A 20,187-nucleotide genomic window follows, 5' to 3' on the forward strand; every position below is an offset into this window, starting at 1 on the left:
CCAGCTTCTGCGAATCTAGCAGTTTGAAAACATGCAAATGTGAATAGATCAATAGGTACTGCTCTGGCAGGAAGGTAACAGCGCTCCATGCATTCATGCTAGCCACATGACTTTGAAGGTGTCTATGGACAATGCCGGCTCTGTGGCTTAGAAATGGAGATGAGCACCATCCCACAGAGTTAGACATGACTAGACTTAATGTCAAAAGGAAACCATTACCTTTAACTCAAAGTGAAAAAAGGTTATAATGTATGCTGCAGCATTTTGAGGGAAGCCTAATAGTAGTAAATAAACAAAATATATTAGAGTATCATTGCTTACATAATAAACAGATTTAGATTAAGTATGATTGCCTCATATTGCAACTCTCTCTGTACAGTGTATTAGCTCTCCCAGCTCCCGAAGCCATTTTTTCATCACTTACCTGTGCCTGTTTTTCAAAGGAAAACATTTAGCAAAGCTCATAATTGCCTCTTATGCACAAGAAACTCACTGTTTGCGTCTCAAGGGATACCACAGGGGTTACTAGAATAACAGCACGGAATTTCTTCTCTTCTGTCAAATTCAAACTGCTTTCAGCTGAAGCTATAGGAAGGTTTTCTGTCACACCACTCTGTCGATTTCATAGACGAATTGCAACCGAAAGAGTCCAGGCACCAATGAGGCAGCTCTGAGCTTAGGAAATACCAGGGTTTCCCTAGCAACAGGTTGAAAGCTAAAGAATTATAGCTAGGAAACCATGGGGTTTCCCTAGCTACAGACTGCTACTGACGAACATAAGAGCATCACTTGGCTCAGTCTGGCGGTGCTATAGCACACGCAATCCTCTGCTCCCCAACCCCTCTATTGCTGCAACATTGGAACAAAGCAGGTAGCAATTCATGTTTCAATGGATGCTGGAAGCATCTGAGAGAAGCAGTCTCTCTGTGAAGATGTTTTGCCGCAGAACATCTGCTCCCCCTTGGTCACACCAACTGCAAATGTGAGATGAAAACAGCTGACTGGAAGAACTAGGAGCGAGGCAGAATGGGTAAACCCCCCATGCCAAGCAAAAAGTTTGAAAGGTAAGGGAAACGGCATGCACGCTACAAGGAGAATCAGTGGATGGGGAGTTTCTGTCTGGGCAGCATTCACTATGTGGAAAAATGGCCTAGTGAGCCTCCAAAATGTTTTTCCATAGCCAGGCATCCCATTGGTTATATCAAAACTAAAGATAGGAGTAGTCATCTTTTCACTATTGAGATTATGTTCTTCTAAATTGCAATTCTTTTTGCGACAGTCAAGATGCTTCTCAAATTTTGGTTTTGACAGAATTCACTAGCAATTCAGAAATGTTTTGCTTCCTCCTCAGCTTGCAAGTGAAATTCTTTACAGGGCATACTTACTCTGAACCAAGACCCTGTGTGTTCACTGAGGCTAATTCCAGGGAAATAAGCATCTTTAGCTTTAGGCTAGCCTTAGGCTGTAGTCCTATTTCTATTCACATGCAAACAGAGCCCAGTGAACTCACTTTTCTGATACTTTTACATGTAGAAACTTTAAAATTATGACCGACTTTTAAATTGAGAAGAACCTTATAAATTGTGTTGCTGAAAGGTTTCAAGGTTGGAATCACTGGGTTGCTGTGAGTTTTCCAGGCTGTATGGCCATGTTTCAGAAGCATTCTCTCTTGACATTTTACTCACATCTGTGGCAAGCATTCTCAGAGGTTGTGAGGTCTGTTGGAAACAAGTGAAGTTATATATCTGTGGAATGTCCAGGGTGGGAGAAAGAAATCTTGTCTTGTCAAGCAGACAAGAGTTCTTTCTCCCACCATGAACATTCCACAGATATATAAATGCCACTTGCCTAGTTTCCAAGAGAACTCACAACCCCTGAGCATGCCTGCCATAGATGTGTGTGAAACGTCAGGAGAGAATGCTTCTTAAACATGGCTAAACAGCCTGGAAAACTCACAGCAACCCAACCTTATAAATTTCTTCTGAATTCTTAAACTTTAGTCAAAATTGACTCATAGTGCTCTATATGAATAGCAGTAGCATAATAAGGTCCAGGATATATCTCATGGCTGCCGCTGTTTCCCATAATCCTATGCAAATCAAGAGAGTTGGGAAAGTCACTAGGCTGGCAAGGCAGTGCATTCTAGGCTAACCAATCCTGCCATTTAGGGCACTAGTGGACAATTATCTGATATCTGAGGTCCATGCCCACCACCACAGCTCCACTAAAAACACCTCCCTGCACCCTAAAGGAAGAGGACAGAACTACTTTTGCCATATCTTGGGCACTTCTTAAGAATAGGCCTGAAAATGGACTTGACTTAAATCAGAACGTGCATGAAACTGGCTATGGGGGACATGCTGAAATTGCTATCACATCTGGTAGATGACATGGATGCCTTTCATGGGTGGCAGCAGAAATAATTCATTTGGAGCCCATTGAAAATGCTTTCTCTATTCCTGATTTAAGCATTACATTCGCTTGAATTATTTTATTCATATTTCTCTGTGTATTTTTAAAATTTACCACTCATCAACAAATGATTTCTGGGCAGTTTGCGATAGGTGGGCAATTGTAAAATAGCATTTATCTCTCCATTTTAAGAAAAAAGTTTCAAAACTGTTCTGGACATTGGGATGGTGGTGACATGTCAAGCTTGTTACTCATAATGCAAAAATACAGCAAAATGTTTGTTACATTACTCTAAATTCATTGATCTGGAGACTTGTTTCCCTATAAAGCCTTAATTTCTTTAAGCAAAGGAAAAAAGTATGGTTATGTGGTCTAAAGTGCTGTAAAAAGAGACACAGTGACGCCTTATATTGAGTTGGTCTATCATCTAAGATCAGTATTGCTAACTGACATTACATGTCTAAGGGTTTAAGTAAAAACTTTATATGTCCCAAACTGACGGTGTTGAAGGTTGAAACCTAGAACTTTCTACCACAGAGCTATGTACTTTTCCACCGAACCCCTTTGTCTCAAAAATGGTAGTAGAAAACACAGTCTCTCTCTGCTGTATGTGATGATGATCACTAGGTACCACTCTAAAGAGAGTCAATGAATTGTAAGGTCCATTCCTCGGTTATTTTACTTCTCACGAAATTATGTACTTTGTTCTGGGATGTGGTAGGAAATTCTTTGGGCCAGAAGAGAAGCAGAATGGCTGCCATTTTATTTTGCTCAGAAAGCTCTGCTCTGGCATGCTTTTTGAATTCTGGGAAATCCAAAATGGATGCCACTATAAAAATTCAGCCATTCAGCAGGTATTGCCACACAAAGTGCACAGCAATTAGAGAGCAGTAAATAGTCTTATAGAATGGTTGGTCATTTCTCTATCAGAATATTTAATTAACAATATGCAATGCTAAATAACCATTCAAAGAAAGGACTTTTATGAAAACAGACTTGTTAAAAAACATGAATTCTGAGATATTCCAACCCAGAGCTGCTAGGATATTTTTTAACCCTTGGATGTGTATACTCCTCACCATTACTATCTGAGAAGAATATGCTATATAAAAAGGAAATCCAAAGGTTTAAAAAGCATCTGTACCATTCCTATTTAGGGGATGAAGAATCAGACATTGATGTCTGTGTCTGCCTGTCTAATCAGAATCAGTGCAATTTAATCCTGAGTAAATATATTGAAAAATAAGCAAAGTGTTTTGAAAAAAACAATGTTGGTGGAAGGAGTATGACAAAGAATTATCCTTTAAATACTTGGACAATTTCATGAATTCTTCACCATACTACATTTCTTCCTGGTCTGAATGAATATTTCCTTATTTGTATGCATCACTGATCACAGTGGAATGTATTGCTAAAGCACCATGGATGTGATTGAGCTGTACTTTTTTTTAAAAAAAGCTATTGTTTCAGCTTAAGAAAAAAACCAGGTAGCTAGGTTTCCCTTGCTAATGCAGTATTGCATACTGCAGTATCAAGCATGATAAATTGTTACTTTTTTGAGAGACAGTCTTCCTGTGTCTGCTAGCAACCTCTTGAACTAAATATACACATTTAAGGCACAACTAATAGGGAAAAAAGTTTATCCTTAATGCAAAATTGTCTTTTTGGGGAGGAAGATCTTCTAAAGGAATAATTGAAAATATTTGTCATCATTAAGCTGCTACCTATTTTTTAAATATCTTCAGGAATTCTGCCTTAAATTTGGCAATATGCCAGATCTGTGGAAGCCTTTTAATAATTGGATGAAGAGCAGCCTATCTGTGGATCATTGATATTTTTTATTTACAAGCTCTCAAGATGTCCATTCATCGAGATGGTGAAATGGCCTTGATTTGCTTTGAAGATTCCAGTTGTTAGATCTGATAGATATTTAGAACAGAGATGAAGCACTTATAGTCAAGTTGTATTACATAATTTATGCCATCATAGATTTAAATATCAATTTAGGGAGAAAAAAAAACACCAAACTATGGCAACTTCCCAGGTGACAGAATCAGGTTTATTGGATACACTTATTACAGGTGGGAAGAAAAGTTGGTTGCTGATGTTGTTGTTAAGGCTATGCTGAATATTTTCCCATTTAGATTATTGGCAGCCCAGTATAAGTTAGCAGGAAGATAGAAGCTTCTCTACCAAATGGTTTTATATATGTAAGAATGTGTAATTTTTGATCCTGTTCCGGGCTTCTGCCCTATTGGATTTTGTTACAAGTAGTGACATTTTCTTTGTGAAAAATGTGTCCATTTGTTGATATACCTCAGCTACTTTGGAATCAAATACTGAATGTCATGTTTTGACAGCACCAGATCAACCAGGGGTTAGCTGGTAACTACTGTGGGTCTAGGTGCCAATTTCCTGTCCCTTCAAGAGTTAGATGGATACCCTTCTTCATTCCCTGCTGCAGCCAGGTATTCACTTTTGGTTTTGATAAACAGTGCAGGGCAACGGGGCCCTACAGTATTCAAAAGCCAAATTATCCACTGCTCCAGGAAGTTTTTAAAAGATGCAACCCATCGTTTTGTATGGGAACTAGAAATAGTGTATTTTAGTGCAAGTAGAAACAGCTTTCAGATCTGTATGCAACCCCAAAGCCCCAATTTTAATTCCCTGACATAAACCAATCAGTTCTGGTACATGGTCACATACTTTGAGAGTGGCAACCTCCCCCCCTCCCCCAAATGCAGTGTGAGGGGGTTGTTTCCAGAAATACTTTCAGGTAATTTTAGTAATTTGAATGTAATGTCAAAATAAAAACAAAATAAAATGGAGAGGTAATTTTCAATATTGTCCCAAATGTTTTCCCAAAAGGCTGAATATTTTCAGCTCAGTTCTAACCTTGATAAAACAAAACAAAAAACAAAACATCTAAAGGAGCAATGGGGTGCAGTAGATTGCCAATTATCATGTAATTACTGGTTGCCTGCAATGTGTGTGCAGCCATATGGAAAACGGTTTGTTGTTCCTGGCTATGTGTCAACCCTCCATTCCCATTACATTCTGATTCTCGAGTTTTCAGACAATGTGGAAATGTATAGTAAAAACTGGCTCACTATGCAGCAAGACATCACATGCTATTGGTTTCTCATATCATACTTGCTGTAGTGGATGTATATGTAATAACTGGGTTACTATTGTTGCTGCTGTAACCAATTTTAAAAAAATTAATGTACCTAGGTGATGGAAAATACAGTAGCTTAAAATCGGGTAAAACAATACAGGAGAAACAGATGATTAAAAAAATAACTGCTACCAAAATTTTAGCTGCCTGTAAGAACATATTTTGCATTGTATTGCTGCTAATATGATTCTAAGCTCAATTCATGATGGCGCTTTTGATTTGTAAGTCACAAAATGCATCTGGCGAAGGGTACTCCAAAAACTACCTCATCTCATATAAGCCTCCCCAGAATTAAAGAGAACCTGTTGCATGCCCTACATCCTCAGATGATAAAATATATATTCCACTATTTGTACAAAATACTATTACCAAATGAAAGCTTTGAAACAAGCAATTGATCTGTAATTCTGGTGAAATTAAAAAGTGCAATGTAAAAATAAATAAACACTGACTCCAGAAATAAAGAGCAGTGTCTCTTTCTTGTGGAATTCACTTCCCAGGGAAATTAGGTCATCATCATCCCTCCTCACCTTTAGAAAGAAGGTAAAAACATGGATGTGGGACCAGGCCTTTGGGCAATTAGGTTAAAGGACAATTGATAATGTTGACTATGGCTTGGAAATGGATTTGGATAAGTTAAGCGGAGTACTCAATAGTATATGGCTAGATAAGTAGCCGCCAGCCTGGTAATAGCTCAATGGACTGTAAGTATACTGTTTTAATATTTATGTTTTAATGTTTATGCTTTTAACGGTTATAATTGCTATTTGTATTTCATTATGCGGCATCAAATTGTTTCTAATTGAAAACGGCCCGAGTTCCCCTAGGGATTGAGAAGGGCGGGGTAAAAATGTTCGGAATAAATAAATAAACAAATTCACAAAGAACTGTTGCCTAAGACCAGCCTTGCAACTTTCTACTGTTGTTACTGTCCCTAAAGTTAGCAAGAGGAAACTGATGAAAACCTAGTTGTTTCTGTTATAACGAGTCCTATGGCTGAAAATTGTAAAGGTACTCACTATTTGGTGCTATCGGGCACTTATTTTTGAGAATATATGCACTATACATTCAGCAAGGAGAGTATATGAAAGTAGTGAATCATCGGATCTGAACAGACAAAAGGAAAATACCTCAAAATACCAAATGACTGCTGCTTGGTCAGTATTTGCATAAATACTTATCATACTGCACCACCATTTCAAGTTTCACAGACCTGCATTATCTAGTCCTACCTCTCCACTTTCTCTCCACATATATACTGTGCTTGTATTGGTGCATCCATGTGCTGACTGATATTGAGGATTTCCCCTCATATGGAAGATCTTAGTGCACATATGTTAATTAACTAACATATGTGCACTATTAATGGCTCAATTAATGGCTGATACCAAATGAGAGACTCCCCCCGGGCACACAGAAAACTGGGCGATTTGGAAGGCACTGAACAGACTGCGCTCTGGCACCATGACATGCACGACCAATCTTAAGAAATGGGGCTACAGGGTGGAATCCACAACATGCAAGTGTAGAGAAGAACAAACCACTGACCACTGACCATTTGCTGCAATGCAACCTGAGCATGCACAATGGAGGACCTCCTTGCGGCAACACCAGAGGCACTCCAAATGGCCAGATACTGGTCAAAGGACATTTAATCAACTACCAGGCTTGCAAACTTTGTGTTTTGTCTGTTTGTTTGTTTGTTTTGTTAAAAATGTAATACAAATGTCTGGTTGCTCCTGACATGATAAATAAATAAACCTGGATAACCTAGGTTGAAAATGTCGTTGTTGAATGCTAGGTCAGCAAACAGAAAAACAACTGCCATCCAGGACTTGATCCTGGATGAGCATGCTGACCTGGTTTGTATCATGGGGGGGGGGGGGGGGAATCTCTTTCCGCTCTGCCCACCAAGATTCTCTGTGCAGCAGCAAGCGAGGTCTGGGGAGCGGGGAGGTGGAGTTTCAGTGGTCTATCATGATTCCATCCCCCTGATAAGGTTCCCCATCCTACAGTCAACAGTGTTCTAGTGTATTTACTTAAAAGTGGGTAACCGCGACAGAATAGGGTTTTTCTTGGTGTGCTGCTTACCCAGCTGATTAACAGTCTCCCTTCCTGAGCTAGCCGTGGTGATCTTGGTCTTGGCGTTGGAGTCTCAATGTGTTATAGTGCTGGGAGACATCCATGCTGAGACTGCTCTCTCAGCGGTGGCTCAAAACTTCATGGTGTTCATGAGAGCAATGGGTCTTTCTTAGGTAGTGTCTTGCCCTACCCATGCTGTGGGACACACATTGGACTTTGCTTTCTGTGCAGGATGGAATGATGGTGATTATGGTGTGGTGGAACTTGTCACAGTCCTGTTGTCATGGACCAATCACTACCTGGTCAAGTTTAGATTCGCTAGGACTCCAAACCTCCAAAGGGTGGGGTGGGCGATTAAAATTGTCTGCCCCAGGAGGCTTATGGATCCAGATAGATTCCTGATGGCTCTTGGGGATTTCCTGTCACCTTGGCAGGCAATTCCGTTGAAGCTCTGACTGACCTCTGGAATGGGGAAATGGCTAGGGTAGTGGATACAATCACTCCTGAACATCCCCTCTCACTGAGAAGGGCCAAACCAGCCACTTCATTTTCCAAGGAGTTGGCTGTGATGAAGCAAGCAAGACGGAGACTAGAACAGCATTGGCAGAGAACTCAAAGCGAATCTGACCAAGCTTGGGCTAAAACATATTTGAAAGCCTATTCCATGGCAATGGAGGCAGTAGAGAAATCATTCCTTGCTGCTACCATTTCATCTGCAAGGAACATCCAGCGGAGCTGTTTCGAGTGGTCAGATGGTTATTCCATACTGGTTCCAGAGTTCCAGAGCTGCCCCTACCTCTGGAACTCCCTTCCTAAGGAGTTAAACATGCCCCCTCCCTCCCTGCTTTCAAGAAACAGCTGAAGACATACCTTTGCTCACTAGCTTAGGAAGAGTAGTAGTAGTTGGTAATACTACAATTATACCTCTGGCTAATAGCTACCATCCATATCTGTGCCCTGTTCACCCTACCAGCTCAATAGATATTTTGAGCAATGCCCAAGGAACAAGAAAATCGTTGCTTCTGTTCAATGTTTGATGTTTTGTATTATGTCTGTTATAACAGGCTGCATTTTTAATTTAATTTTAATTTAATGTATTGTCGAAGGCTTTCATGGCCGGAATCACTGAGTTGTTGTAGGTTTTTTCAGGCTATATGGCCATGTTCTAGAGGCATTCTCACCTGATGTTTCACCTGCATTTATGGCAAGCATCCTCAGAGGTTGTAAAGTCATAATTCATGTTTATATGTTGGGTTGTTAAATTTTGTTAGTATGGCTGCATTTGGGCATTGAATGTTTGCCTTTTATGTTTGGAATGCGCCCTGAGTCCCTCCGGGGAGATAGAGCAAAATATAAATAAAGATTATTGTTATTGTTGTTGTTGTTGTTATTATTATTATTATTCAAGGAGAAAACCCTGACCACTCAGAAGCCCACTGTGAAGAATCTGTAAGGCACTTTACAGATAATCGCTCAGATCCATTCCGACTTGGATGCTATTATTGAGACAGTTCCAATAGATGTAACTTTGGCTCCTGTTTGTCCAGTGTTGATGGATACTTTTCAATTGGTGCCGCTTGAGGATGTGGACAGGATCCTTGGAGAGGTGAGAGCTACCACATGTATTCTAGATCCATGCTCTTCCTGGCTGATCAAACAGGCCAGAGGGGGACTGGCAAAGTGGGTGAAGGTGGTTGTCAATGCCTCCTTGGAACAAGACAAAGTTCCAATTTGCCTAAAAGAGTTGTGAGGCCGATATTTAAAAAGTCATCCTCTCTATAAAGGACAACTATCAGCCAGTGTCCAAACTTTCATTTCTGAGTAAGGTATTGGATCATGTGCTGGCCTCCCAACTCCAGGGATTTCTAGATGAAACAGATTATCTAGCTCTATTTCAATCTGGTTTCATTGCCTTCTCTCTCGGTGGCTGCCCCTCAATTCTGGAACTCCCTTCCAGGGACTCCAAAATGGCTCCCTCTCTGCTGTCCTTCCAGTATCACGCTAAAACCTTTTTATTGTTGAAGGTTTTCATGGCCAGAATCACTGGGTGCTTGCCATAGATGCAGGTGAAACGTCAGGAGAGAATGCCTCTAGACCATGGCCATATAGCCCGAAAAAACCTACAACCACCCAGTAAAACCTTTTTATTCAGGCAAGCTTTTAAAGATGAAGGTGTTTAAGATCTTTTCAGAGGGTGCTGTGGTTTTTAACTTTGAATTTGTTTTAATAGGTTTTAACTGGAAATTTTAAAATATTTTTATATTTTATCCTGTTTTAATGTTTGTATATTTGCATATTTAAAATGGCTATGCTAATGCTTTTATGTTAAGTTGCTTTGACTCCCCTTTAGGGAAGATAAAGCGGGGTGGTAACAACAACGACAATGACAACAACAATGTAAAAGGGATGGACAACTTTCCATTACATTTTTCCATTAAATCTGTGAATATTAATTTTTACCACAACTAATTCAAAAATGTTGCTTTCTTTCAATAAGCAATGAAGGAATTCTCAATTTTGGCAAGATAAATTTTTAAACTCAAAACCCAATCAGACAAGATTCAGCACTGGCCAATTCAGGAAATACAGTGATTGCCAACTTGGGGCCCTTTCACACTAGTCAGTTATATCATTATGGTTCTACTTTGTGATGGCACGAGTGGCGCCACCTATGTGTAGAACTGTTCGTTGCAAGATTTAAATTGTTGTATCATGCTTAATTCTGCCTTTTTACCCTGCTTATGTATAGTTGGATTGATTGGTTATTTATAGCTGTCAGTCAATGTTGTTTGCACCAGTTGAATTGCTTTTTCAGCTCAATAGTTTGGCTCCACCTCTTCCTGGAGGAGGGGAGTGCTTCCCTCTTTTTCATTCTGCCATCAGAGTTTCTATCACATGGACGTGAGTAAGAGACTTGGCTCTAAAAGCCCCTGCTTAAATTACCTCTCAGCACCAAATCTAAGGTTTTTTACCCTTGGGACTCATGCTTTATGTCCAGATCATCCTGGACAACATTGAGGAGACCCAATCGCCTTCAAACCGGTTCTTTTGGCACCAGAGGAAGGTCTTGTCCCTTCAACATAGGCCATTGGACTGGGGTTGTGTTTATTCCGATATTCACAGCCATTAAGGAAAGAGGAAACAGGAAAAGCTTCTCAGCTGCAAACTCCTTGGACTTTAGAGATTGTAAAGTATATTTCCTTTATCCCTGTTGAAACATCAAGCTTATGCCTGAGAAAAAAACTCATTGTGAACAATAATACCATTTTGAGTTATCTGTTGTGTTTTGGTCTTTGGGAGTTCCAGTTTCCTATAGGAGGGCAAGAAGCAATCCCCCGGTGAAAGATGCCACGTCCATGCCTCTTTCACTAAGTTATAGCCCCCAGGCGCAACGGCACAACTTTAAGTGCCATGGCAACATCTTATAGAAATCTAGGCAGTTTAGGGAATGTTTACATCACCTTTTGAGACAGAGAGTTTAAGAACATAATTAAAACTAAAAACCTCCAGATTCCCCAGAACTTTCTAGTGTGAAAAGGTCCTTGAGGATCATATGCATTACTGTTGTGTAGCTAGCTGTTAAATATAAGGAAGATGCCAGAAACAAAGAGATGACAAGTCTAATGGAGCACCATAGATGTAGATGGAAATTCAGATAATACAATCCATGGATAGGAGAATATGTCCATTTTACGTCCTTGGTGTCATTGTTGTTGTTTTGAATCTCAGTTATGGACATTAAATATTTTTTTACACAGAAGTTTTGATAAAATAAGTGAAAAGTGCAAAACAAACGAACAAACAAAAAACCCCACACATCTCACCTGTCCTTATCTCTTCCATTTGCATTTAAATCTCCTGGCTACTATTGATAAAATAGTTATTCCTGGGTATGATTCGCCCCTCTTTGAATAATAAAATATAGACTAGAATCTAATTTGTTTATCATATTAAATTATTGCTTCAGTTTTGAACAGGCCTATTCTTGTATTGTCGAAGGCTTTCATGGCTGGAATCACTAGGTTCTTGTAGGTTTTTTCGGGCTATAGGGCCATGTTCTAGAGGCATTTCTCCTGACGTTTCGCCTGCATCTATGGCAAGCATCTTCAGAGGTAGTATATATATATGTATATATGTATATATATATTTATATATTCCACAGATATATAAACCCATTTTCCTATTTCCAACAGACCTCACTACCTCTGAGGATGCTTGCCATAGATGCAGGTGAAACGTCAGGAGAAATGCCTCTAGAACATGGCCCTATAGCCCGAAAAAACCTACAAGAACCTAGGCCTATTCTTGTTATTTAATGTCCATAATTATTAACCCTTTAGCATATAAATGAAGTTTAAGAAGGAAACATACATATAATAGCCTGCCAAGGCTGCATTGTTAATGCACATTCATTGTAAATCCCACTGATTTCAATAGGACTTAGATCTGAGCAGATATGCATAGGTCTGGGCTATTAAGTGTGTTTTCATTTAATTGACACAAAACTTAATTAAAAACCACAAAGCAGAGTTTAATCTTTGATTTATTGTTTGAATAGCTACATTAATCTGTCACAAATAAATCAGGTTTCACTAGGACTTAACACTGTAGGCTTGCCTTGTTAGTTTAATAATTTAACATCCACTGTCAGGAACAAAGAATAGCGTTGGCAGTCTGTTTCATAGATCTTTCATTTTAGGCTTTAATCTTGTAGATCACACATTCGCTAGTTGCTGGGGAAATTATGGTGCTGGCCATTAGTAACCGAGTTCTTCATTTTTAAAGCATACTTAATTAGCAGTTCCAAACCACCAAATGTGGGGATTTCTTTTTCTCTTTTGCAGTTAAATAGGCAATAGAAGGGATTACAAAACTGTAAAATGTGTTTTAATATCTCAATTTGGTTAATGTTTATGGAGAATGAGATTTTACATTTTATACTAGGGTGCCGTTTTTCTCAATTTGGTTAATGTTTATGGAGTATGAGATTTTACATTTTATACTAGGGTGCCGTTTTTCTAAGAACTTCCTGCTGATCTGTATAAGTACAAGTATTTAAAAAAATACTGTTACGTTATAGTCTAATTTCAAACTACTATTAGTTCCCATGCCACATCATCAACCCTAGTTTTATCTATTAAGTATCTGCAGTTCTCTCCACCCAAACACACAGGTCGCATCTATACCAGGGGTGTCAAGCTCATTTTCACTGAGGGCCACATCAGCCTTATGGTTGCCTTTAAAGAGCTGTTTGTAACTGCAAGACAGCATAAATATAATTAGGTTTCCCTGGCATTGAAAGCCTTGGAGGCCTTGCCTTTCACACCAGGATCTACACCATCATAAATAATCTAGTATAATGTGCCCTGGATACAACTTGGGAATGCCCTCGATCACTTTTCATGATGACAGCCAGAGGGCCCAACGGTCAATTGAGTCCACTGTCATCACTGTTTTCCCAGCCAAAAGCCGTTCCCTGGTAGAACCTTGCTAGTGACAATGCTTCTGATGAGGTCACAACAGGGTGCCCAGGAATTATTTATTTATTTACAGTATTTACACCCCACCCTTCTCAACCCCAAGGGGGACCCAGAGCAGCCTTACAAAGGCAATAATTCTAAGAATACTAAGAAAACAATATTTGATATGTATTCTGAAATGGTGATGCATTGTGATATTTTTCTACCTGTGTTTGCAGTAAATAAACATTAAAAAAACAAAGCCAATAATTTGATGCCATATACACAACAGACATAAAATAAACATGTACATTAAAAGATAAATTTAAAATCATATAAAAATTAAAACACATTGTGACCAAAAGAAGCAGACGTTGCCAGTAATGCTCTGCCAGGAACTGTCTCTGGCTGGCGACATGTGGCGAGTCTTCTTTGATGTGTGTGCACTAAATTGCTCTAGATCCAGTTGTCCACATCTCAAAAACACCACCTTGTGGTTCTTCTTGAACCAGATTATTGGCTGGAAGCAGTGTTTCTGCTACAAAATTGGCTGTCATGAGCACTGCTTGCCGTGGTTACAAGGTGCTTCATAGAATCATAGAGATGGAAGAGACTGCATAAGCCATCTAGTCCAACACCCTGCAATGCAGGAAAGCACAATCAAACTATCTCTGACAGATGGTCATCTAGTCTCTGCTTAAAAGCCTCCAAAGAAGATGCTTCCACCACACTCCGAGGCGGTGAGTTCCACTGTCGAACAGCTCTTATGCTTAGGATGTTCTTCCTAATATTCAGGTGGAATCTCCTTTCCTGTAATTTGAACCCATTGCTCTGAGTCCCAATCTTCAGGGCAGCAGAAAACAAGTCTGCTCCCCTTTCCTTATGACGGCCTTTCAAATATTTAAATATGGCTATTGTGTTTTCTCTCAACCTTCTCTTCTGCAGGCTAAACATCCCCAGCTCTTTAAGATGCTCTTCATATGGCATGGTCTCCAGACCTTTGATCATTTTAGTCATCCTTCTCTGGAAATGGTCCAGCTTATTAATATCCCTCTTAAATTTGTGGTGTCTAGAACTGGACACAGTATTTCAGGTGAGGTCTGACCAAAGCAGAACAAAGGGGCACCATTACTTCCCTTGAATTTAATACTATAAAACTTCATTTTGTTTGAAGAGTGAGGAAGTATAAGTGAGAATTGTTTGATTTTCGTTTCTGACAAATTGACTGAAAAACTTGAACAACGCTCCTGCATTAAATTTCATGTAATGCTTGGTGAGTCCCAAGTGGAGATGATTCGCAAGATTCAACAGGCCTTCAGGGATGAAGCAATGGGCACAACGCAGAAAAAGGAGTGCTACAACCATTTCAAAGATGGCCACACATCAGTGGAGAGTGAAACACATTCTAGTAAGCCCTCAGCATCCATAAATGAGATTTTCATTGATCAAATGAGGACCCTGGTGATGCAGGATCATCAAATCATGATCAGAGAACTTGCAGATAAGGCGAGCATCAGCATTGAATCTGTTCATTTTGACTGAGGATTTGGGCTCAGGAAAGTTTGTACCAAAGCTGCTAAGGATCAAGCAGAAGCAACTTTACTTGGAGAGTGCACAGAACATGCTTCACTCTGTGAACAGTGATACCGACTTCCTCAACACAATGATCACTGGTGATGAGTTTTGGTTATGGCCCAGAAATCAAGTTGCAGTCATCACAATGGAAACATCTAACATCCCTGAGGCAAACACACACACACACACACCCCACCTCCTGACATGCCATTTTTGCTTGTCAGGAGTACTCTGCAGAGGGGCCTATGCTGTTGACAGGCCCCTCCGGTAAGCTTTTTGGAGGGAAATGGAGGGTGGTAGTGGTGGTAAGGAGGGTGTGGATGCCTTCCAGGAGCCTGAAGAACTGGGATGACTGTGAGGATTCGCCCCCAAGACTGTGGAAGCAGTCCCAGGAGTCAATACTCACAGGCCAGGAACCTGCAAAGATCCGTAACTTAGTCAAATTAATGTGGAGTAAACTGGGAAATCACAGTTTACTCTGTATTAATCAGGATTTACCTCAGGCATCGTTTGGATGCGTCAGGTAAACTCCTTAGCTAACATAAACTTTAAGGCCTTTATAGAAGGGCCCATAGTCAAACACTCAAATTATTACACCATCCTGTGTCTCACTGGAGATATTAAAATAGGCTTAAAATATTTTATTCATGAATATATAAAAATCCTGCCCTGTATCATGATTTAAGCAATTTTAAACAGACTAAAACACATTAAACAATTTAACAACTTGAAACAGGCTAAAAAAGTTTAAAATATTTAAAATTGCAAGCATGGATATTTTAAAATAAAACCAGAAGCTTTAGTTAACAGCCATGTTTTTTTTCTTTGCACCAAAATGAAAATGGTTTTGAGTGCCAATCAAGCTTCCAGTGATAAGGCATCTACAACTGGAGTGGCACTATCATGTTCTCATTCTGATGGGATTCTTTCGACACCATCCAGTAAACCCCATTTCTTAGGCAGACATATGAAGGGACAAGGTCATCTTTGAGCATCAGGGTCCCAAGTCATTTAGGGGTTTAAATGCCATTGCCAGTAGGCTTGCACATAATTTTGTTTTGGATGTTTGCCTTTAGCTTGTTCAGAAGTCTGCAATGGCATGGGCTCCACCACCATTTTTTTAACCAGCTGCAACAGAACAGTGGCTGTTGAAAATCATCTGTTTTCTGTTTCCTTTCAGTTACAAGAGGAGTGCAGGGAGGGAGGCAGTCACTAGAAGGAAAAGGATTCCAGGAAGCAAGGTTTCTTAAGTCTTCCCTTCTCTCTTGATTTGGAAGCAAAAAGGAGGTTGAAGCGTGAGGGGGGGGGGGGAGACATTTTAAGGGCCCAGTTCTCCTTTCTGACATCTATAAATCAAGAGAGAAAGGAGGGCTTTTTAAAGGAAGCTCAGGGCAGGATACCTCCAGGTCGATCCCTCTTTCTTCTCTGGTAAGTCGAAAGCCCCTTTAAAATGCCTTGGAAAACAGCTGTCTGCAGGGAGAAAGCAGTGCGGACCTGCATCTCCTGTCTCCTCTAGAATAAAAACAGCTTTAATGAAGCATTAAATCCAGGTCTCCTCTACAGGCAGAAGGAAAAGGATCACAGAAAGAATGGTATATTCATTCTGATGCTTTTAATTCAGGTCTTAATGAAGGATATAAGGACAAATTATACCTAAAATGATGGGAAGCACCTGGGAAGCCCCCCCCCCCCCGCACATTGCCACCAATGGACCGGATAGAAAACAAATCTTTCAGATTCCTGGACTGAAAATGGATTTCTGTTCTTCCAAATTCTGGAGGCTTCCAAAAATTGGATAAAGCCCCCCACAAAAATCTGGGACACCAAAATCGATAGCGATTTACCCAGATAGCACAAGCCTAATTAGCAGCACTTTCATATTGAAAAAGCATTGGCAGCCATTAGATATGTGCATTCAGGGTAAGAGAGGCTCATGCTCCAGGCCTGCCTGCATGCCCTGCCACACACACCCTGCCACACTCTCATAGTGTGTGGCAGGGTGCGCAGGCAGACCTGCTAGCCTGCACACCACACCATACATGCACTCTCTTTCCAAAGCAAGGAGGCAAGTTCAGATGCACACGAAAGCAGGCCTTCATGTCGAGCAGATTTTCATGTGGGGAGGGGGCATCCCATTTCATGCTTCTGAATAAATGTTAGACATGAAAGAAATGGCAGAAATGGTAGGAACAAATTTTGCACACGTCTAGCAGGTGTAGCGCAAAACATCTCAGAAAGTAATCCTGTGTGTGTGTGTGGGGGGGGGGGGGGAGAGCGATGACCTTATTGTTATTGCATTCAAAAGAATCCAAAAAGTTATATATATATATATATATATATATATATATATATATATATCCCTAAAAGAAGTATCTAAAACATTCATTACAAAAAGTATGGGGGGGGGGGGGGGGCTTGCCAAATTTTCAGTAGTTCAACTATTGGTATGAGTATTGCTCTGATACTGTTTACATCATATACCCAAATGACAGACTTGTTGCTACCTTGTTACAGAATTTCTTAACTGACTTTGAAGCTCTATGTCTCCTAGAGGAAGAAAAACCCACTGTCAAAAGGGAGACTCACATATCTCCATAATTAATGGGGAAATCTATGAAATACCCATTTTCAAAGCTGATTTTGATCCCAGAAAAGCTATGAAGAGGATTTCCCAAAGCATTTGTTTTGGGCTTTGGGGAAGATAAAAGAAACTTTTCTTGGCTTTTGTATTTCCACCCACATACATAAATTTCAATTATAGTTCCATTGAAAATCAATGTATAGAAAGCACAATGAAATTTCTGGAGTTATTTTAGTCTCTGAAAAATAGTCTGCTCAGATCCCAAAAGAAACTGCAGAGTGAAATAGCATACTTTATACCAATAAATTTTATTATAAAGCTCCACTTTTCTATCTTTTTCAGTAGAATTTATAGAGATTACTATTGCTTGTAACTTCTCACAAGAATAGGCAAAGACTTCCAAAAGTGATCATCATAGGCTCACCACATCACCCTCTTTCCCCAACAAAGGAAATGAGAAAAAATGTATTTAGTTTCTAAATTACATCAGGCATATGCTACTCCTCATGCAGGCAAACATCACTTCACCTGCCTCATACTGAAAAAAAATGAAGGGGAACCAACCGTGACACACACATCCAATTACTGTCTCCTGGGGAAAGTATGGCATAGCTACATTTCCTCACAGTCCTTCTCATATAGCAATAGTTGCTAAAGGGAACAAGGGACCCGTTTACACAAGCCACAAAATCCAGGGCTGATCCGAAGCTTTGCTGCTTCAGTACAACACTGGATTTTGCCATGACGTACACCTCTCCACTTCCCAAACCATAGTGCCCAATGATGATCAGAAGCACTATGGATTTCCATGGCCACCATTATGCTGACAAACAACTACAAAAGTAAATGCTATGCATTTTCCTCCATGCTAAGGAGTGTGGAAAAAGCAAAATGGTAGCAATTGCCTGTGTGAACAGCAGGACCAGTTCTGATTCAGAGTTGGCCCTGCTGTTCAAGGCCACCGAAATGTGGGACTGCTCCAAAACTTCAGGAAAGTTCTGGAGCATTCTGTACTAATATGGTGTAAATTCAAATTAGCCAATTCTATTCTATGTTCAGTGTCAGATGTCCCTGGCCATTTTGTTTACATGGCCAATATAAACAAAACCAAGGAGGGCTGCTCTTCCAACAACAATGGACTTTCCAGTCCCCTTCCCCTTTCTGGACTTCTGCTTCAAGAAAGGTTACATTCCATACAGAATTATCAAATTATAGAGCTGGAAGGAACTGCGAAGATTATCTAGTCCAATCTGCCGCCAGGTGGGAAGAAACAATGAATGCATTCTTGACGCCTGGCTCGAGAGCAGTACGTGTGAAAAAGATCTTGGAGTCCTCGTGGACAACAAGTTAAACATGAGCCAACAATGTGATGTGGCGGCAAAAAAAGCCAATGGGATTTTGGCCTGCATCAATAGGAGCATAGTGTCTAGATCTAAGGAAGTAATGCTACCCCTCTATTCTGCTTTGGTTAGACCACATCTGGAATATTGTGTCCAATTCTGGGCACCACAATTCAAGAGAGATATTGACAAGCTGGAATGTGTCCAGAGGAGGGCGACTAAAATGATCAAGGGTCTGGAGAACAAGCCCTATGAGGAGCGGCTTAGGGAACTGGGCATGTTTACCCTGAAAAAGAGAAGGCTGAGAGGAGATATGATAGCCATGTATAAATATGTGAGAGGAAGCCACAGGGAGGAGGGAGCAAGCTTGTTTTCTGCTTCCTTGGAGACTAGGACGCGGAACAATGGCTTCAAACTACAAGAGAGGAGATTCCATCTGAACATTAGGAAGAACTTCCTGACTGTGAGAGCCATTCAGCAGTGGAACTCTCTGCCCCGGAGTGTGGTGGAGGCTCCTTCTTTGGAAGCTTTTAAGCAGAGGCTGGATGGCCATCTGTCAGGGGTGATTTGAATGCAATATTCCTGTTTCTTGGCAGGGGGTTGGACTGGATGGCCCATGAGGTCTCTTCCAACTCTTTGATTCTATGATTCTATGATTCTATGACAGATGTCAATTCAATTGCTGTTTAAAGACAACCAAAGAGAGACAGAGAGAGTTTCCACACTCTAAGCTTATCTATATACAAATATAGGTAGATCTGGGATGAGGGAAACTGCTTCTTGTGGCTGTACTTCAAGCCCATCAATTTACATTTTAAAAACCCTGACGTGACAGTTTTAAAAAATGACACTCTCATTTGAATCTGTAAAGCAAGACAGTACTATTGCCTTAACTTGGATAATGAGTTTGTGTGGAAGCCAGCAGTTCTTTTGTCTCTCTCATACCAATGACTGTAAGTCAGGGAGCTTTCCATGCTAATGTATTAAAATGAGTACCCTTTGACATGGTTTTTAAAATAATTTTGCAAGTTGTGAGAACCAGCATGGTAGAATAGTTTGCACACTGGATGTGAATCAGCCATGGAAATCAATTGGGTGTCCTAAACAATTCACAATCTCTCAGCCTCAGATGGAGTATTTGTTCATCCTCTGAAAGAAAAATGTGCCAAGAGCCCAAAGTTTACTATATTTTGGAAATGACTTGAAGGTACAGAACAACTAAACAATTTAGTTATTTGTTTAAAGTTTCTAACATTTAATAATGAAACCAAAATGAAGATTAGCAAAGATGAAAAATAAAAGTGGATAGTTTTTCCTCCAGGCATTTTAATGCATGTCAACAATGTAAATTTGTTTCTTCCAGTCCCTTTCCCTAAATCTGAACTGACCACTTGGGTATGAACATAACATATAAAAAGGTACATTTTACTGAGTCAGACTACTGAGTCATCTGGCCCAGTGGCATAATTTCTGACTGGCAATAATTCCCTGAATTTTCAGACAGGACTCTTACCTACATGCTGGATCACTGGGATCTTTTGCATGCAAAGCATGTACTCT

The 20,187-nt window shown here is 40.1% G+C and overlaps 1 long non-coding RNA gene across 1 annotated transcript in view; it reads left to right on the plus strand.

Moving 5' to 3' along the window:
- The first annotated feature begins 750 nt into the window (after positions 1-750).
- The window catches only part of LOC132769994 (uncharacterized), a 241,654-nt gene continuing 222,217 nt past the window's right edge, over positions 751-20,187 (plus strand). The window contains exon 1 of the long non-coding RNA XR_009630969.2: positions 751-1,064. This is a non-coding gene — a long non-coding RNA (uncharacterized lncRNA). The remainder of the gene's footprint in view (positions 1,065-20,187) is intronic.

The sequence above is a fragment of the Anolis sagrei genome, chromosome 3 (genome assembly GCF_037176765.1).
Source record: "Anolis sagrei isolate rAnoSag1 chromosome 3, rAnoSag1.mat, whole genome shotgun sequence".
Taxonomy (NCBI): Eukaryota; Metazoa; Chordata; class Lepidosauria; order Squamata; family Dactyloidae; genus Anolis; species Anolis sagrei.